Genomic DNA, 5000 nt, shown 5'->3' on the forward strand with positions numbered 1-5000 from the left:
ATAGATGTACAACCATGCAATAGGATTGAAAACACTTATAATCTCCTATTGTATATGGCAGTATGGCCTAGCATCCGGATGGTTATAGAAACCGGATTGCATAATGATCCAATCCTTAGGATTTATGTATCACATAAATACCGTGAAGCTTAAGGCATCACAATATATGACCGTATGGTCTAGAGAGACATCATGCCTGAATGATCATGCGACCTTGTTTGCATATCTCATGAACCGATCTTTAAGATCGCTGTATCACTAATATGGTCGTGTGATCTAAAGCATCACATTACAAAGCCGTGTGGCTTAATACATATCTAAGTGGCTGTATAGCCTGGCATCCGGATAGTCACATGACCCGGACTGCATCATGATCCGATCCCTAAGATCGTTGTATCACATAATAATCGTGAAAGTCTAAGACATTCCATTGCAAAGCCGTATGGCCTTATATCCGGATGGATATATAAACCAGATTATAACATGAACCAATCTCTAAGATTGCTGTATCACACTAAGATGGTCGTGAGGTCTAAGCATCACAAGACATGGCCGTGTGACCTGACTCACACCATGATCGATTGTTTTCATAGATGCGTAAGGACTTGTTTATGGCCGAGCTTGTTAAATATCATGCGGCTACATGACAACATTGTGAACCTAAATATTAAATGACAATGTGACTTAGATATCGAAAAGGTACTTGGTGATACAATCACCAAGGACAACAATGAGAATGAATTGGTACAATATTCCATCATCTCATTGAAGGTCTAAAAGATCAGTACATCACTATGGAAAATCCACTAGACTTTTGGAGATGCTTTACAGCATAGAAATTACCACCATAAAACGGTGTTGCTTCCAAAGGCTAGAAATGACTAGAAGAATCTAAGATTCTTGGATTACAAAGTGATGGATGAGTACAACTCAGTGTTGTTTAAGACAGTCTCGGTGCTGAGACTTTGTGGTGAAATAGTAACCAAGAAAGAGTTACTAGAGAAGTCCTATTCCACATTCCATGTGTTGAATGTCATACTACAACAGTATAGAACAAAAGGCTTCGCCACTTATACTGATCTAATCGCATGACTGCTTCTTGCATAGACCAAATTTTCGATACGACTAGTCTTATTGCTTTATAATTGCAATTGTGTTTTAACCTAAGGATCATTCACGATTTTTATATATAATGGAATTGGTTTTAATTTTATTGAATCTTGCCTGATCTTACTTGAACATATGGATGTTTTAAAGTATTGCCTAAAGGGCATAAAACTAAGAAACCATGAATGGTATAGCAAGCATAGTAAAGAAACTATGGCTAAGGCATTGGCCCATAAGGCATTATATACACCCAAAGAAAACGTGGTCCATTGAGTTATAATGAATGGTTTTCAAATAAGAAACAATGGACAAACTAGAAGGAAACAAGTTCCTTCAGATTTTGAAAGAAAAATCGCCTAAGACCTTGAAAGAAAGTGATCGAAAACTATACCAAATGATTCCTACTGATTTAAAACTATGCTACAAAGATCAGTATGATAAGAGGCAAGAGAGGTGGTGACTATCATGACATATCCCACGAAATTACACTATATGGCATGATAGGATTAGCCATCCTAAAGTATAAACTTGATGCAAAGAAATTGAAAAGGCACAAAGTTATCCCGTAAAGATCTCACGTTGTGAAACATGTACACATAGGGAAACTTATTAGGCTTAATAATCCCAAAGCACCACGACCTTATAGTATGGTCATGAGGGGGAGAGAGGATAAACCCATGATCAATACTACAAGTTCGTGTACTATGGTCTAAAGACCATGTTATATGGCTCGGCCATTACTCGGCCATAAAGGGCCATTACCCGGCCAAAGAGAGGCCATGATACAAACGGCCAAACCAAAGAGGCTATCACCTATAAACAGCTTGGCCACGACTTGGCCATGACTTGGCCGTGACTTGTCTGAATAGTGCAGCCTTGACCGCACACAGTCCATGACTCGGCCAAAGAGGCCGAAGAGACCATGAGAGACAACGGCCTGGCCACAAAGGCCATAACCGGCCGGAAAGGCCATTACCTATAAAAGGTTCGGCCATTACCTATATGCTTGGGGACATAATGAATTTACATGTATATAATGATAAATAAGATCATCTGCATCAGGCCATATAAGTGAGCATAGATATTCCCATCTAAAGAATGAATACGGGTCATTAAAACCAGACATACCATCTTAAGAGATTCTGAAATAAAACCACCACATACATATATGTGCCATCTAAGATGGAACCTCAGAAGAGGATTGGGAATATATGTTGGATAGGAGTATTACTTTCTCCCACGAATTCAAAGAAAGCTTGAGCCAAAACATGGGTGATTAAAATAGTGGCCAGGTACGGATTACATGATCAAAAGAATCCGACTATCCAAACATTAAAGGAGAAAGATTATAAGCTGGATAAAGAAAGAGTAAAGGAATGATAAGAATGGTTTTAACCATCATTGTCTTGGCAAGATCCTCGGACTATACATTATGATATAAGACGTCCAAAGAAAGATAATATAAAGATAGCTAATTGAGAAGCTAATCGACATGCCAGACATTGACCCGAAAAGAATGACTAAGTCATAACCAGCTTAGCACCAAATGAAACGTCCTTGAAGAGACATAATCAAGTTGCTATAGAGTCTATACAAGATAGACCAAGTGTTCCATAAAGATAAAAGGAACCTCGGATAGAAAGAAAAGAGAAAGGTGCATAGACAGATCCGAGTTCATGATAAAAGAAACCATACCAGACATTGAGAGAAAACGCTGCACAGCTACACATCTAAGGTACCAAACTATGTAGTCTCGGGATGCCAAGCTACTAGGTAACAAAGGCCCTGGATAATGAAATCTCAAAGTGATCAGATCATGTCTGGAAACATAATGGAACCACATGAAAGTGTCGACACACACACACATGAACATCTATATATAAAGATGCATAAGAGAATAGCACTTGAACATAAAGAGATAAGCGAGGATCAGAGAACCCACGAATGAGTACTCATCATACAATCATAGAATCATAAAAATTATAAAGAATAGAAAAGATAGACGTGGAGGTTCAAGTATCTAAAGAGAGATGAGCGTATTGGCCATGTACATATACAGAAACGCCATCCGATAAACTAGTGAAATAGATGGATCTTGTGAGATAAAGAAACCGTGAGAAAAGACACATTATCACGTGGCCTAGAGTGCCCATGTCTTCCTATTAACAGCATTAGATCATAGCTTGCACAAGGTACTCACAGAGATCAAAGGAACAGATTATAAGGAGATGAACTCCTATGTGGTGATTGCTGCTACAGAATTCGAAATTGACAAAAGTCTGGTCATAAGAAAGAAATAGATATACTGATGTAGTAAGCAGCATATGGATCACTGGATAAGATAATATAGAATGAAAGAACAGCTTCGTTCCTAAGCTGATTCATGGACTAAACAGCAGCTGCATATAGTAAAAGAAATTGATCACACATGATCATTGATTTTGGAGTGGTATAAAAGACAATCCAATAAACAGTCCATATACATAAGAGGTTTTATAAGAAATTCCTTGTGCATATACTAAACCTAAAGGAGGTTAGTAAATATAGAATGAAATCCATGTGGGTGTCTGGCTAAAACGTCCAGCACACCAGCTGAGAGCATCCGGCTCTCTGGCCAAAGGCGTCCAGCCCTCAGGCTAAAGACGTCCGGCCTATCAGCTCAAAGAGCGTCCAGTTCTACTAGACACGTCCAGCTTTTAGACCTAAGAAGCGTCTGAACCTTCTTGATCACAGGCTAAAAGAAACTAAAGATCAACCATCAGGTTGCAATCCGACATCAGATCCCTTAAGGATCCAGCATAGCAGAATGGTCTGCCGCTGTATGAACTCCATAAAGCTTTGTCATAAGATTAAAAGGAGACATCTAATCTGTCGGATACCAATGAAGTATTATAGTCCATAAAGCTTATAAGATCTATGACCTAAGGTCATGAGACGTCATTAAGATAGGAATGCAAAGAATAAAGAATACGGCATTACCTAAGGCAAGAAAGATCGATGTACATCCATAAGAGTGTGTTCGGCTGCAGAGCCATGATAAGAGATTATAAAACCTCAAAGCAATAATCATTGAACACTCATAAGATTAATAAGTGGACAAGTATGGACGTGGCCTATGAACTAGACATGGATCGACCAGATTAAAACATGGTCGAATGATAACTGTCCATAAGTACTTGGTCTATCCGACTAAAGTAAAAGAGTTTGATAAGTAGACAAACATGTCTAGACTATGGACAGATACAAACACGTTTTGTAAAGACCAACAAGTGATCCTTAGGACAATGTGATTGACATTGCTTAGCACACATGCTTTAAACGGGACACTATATGTCAATGGACATGAGAAACGACCTGAGAGGTCTAAGTGGTCTTAATTACGGTTCAGTACAGAAACGGACCGTTTACTCCCATTCTATACCTACAGGATAGATCACGCATTAGATGCGTAGTATGTAGAACCTACACGGAGGTTCACATCAGGGGGAGTAGTGCGTGTTGTACTCTTTTTCCTTCATCATGGTTTTGTCCCACTGGGTTTTCCTGATAAGGTTTTAATGAGGCAACATTAAAGCGTACTACAAATCCTGTATGGTTATGGCATCCAAGGGGGAGTGTTATAAAACATGTGTGGATTGCCATTAACCAAGACAAGAAGAGAAGGCCCATCAGGCCACGACCAGGCCCAGCCATGGCCGCATCCAAGAGAGAGAAAGTCGGCCACATCCTAACCGACTTAAGGAGAGAGAGAACCGACAGCAAGGAGGAGAGAGAGTCGGCCAAAGCATTGGCCAACTTAGGATATATATAGTTTCCTTTTCCATGTATTAGTAGATTTCCTATTTCATGTAGGATTAGGATAAGTACTCTTTCCATTTATCTCTATCTTGTAA

This window comes from Brassica napus, unplaced genomic scaffold, assembly GCF_020379485.1.
Source record: "Brassica napus cultivar Da-Ae unplaced genomic scaffold, Da-Ae ScsIHWf_2687;HRSCAF=3445, whole genome shotgun sequence".
Lineage (NCBI taxonomy): Eukaryota > Viridiplantae > Streptophyta > Magnoliopsida > Brassicales > Brassicaceae > Brassica > Brassica napus.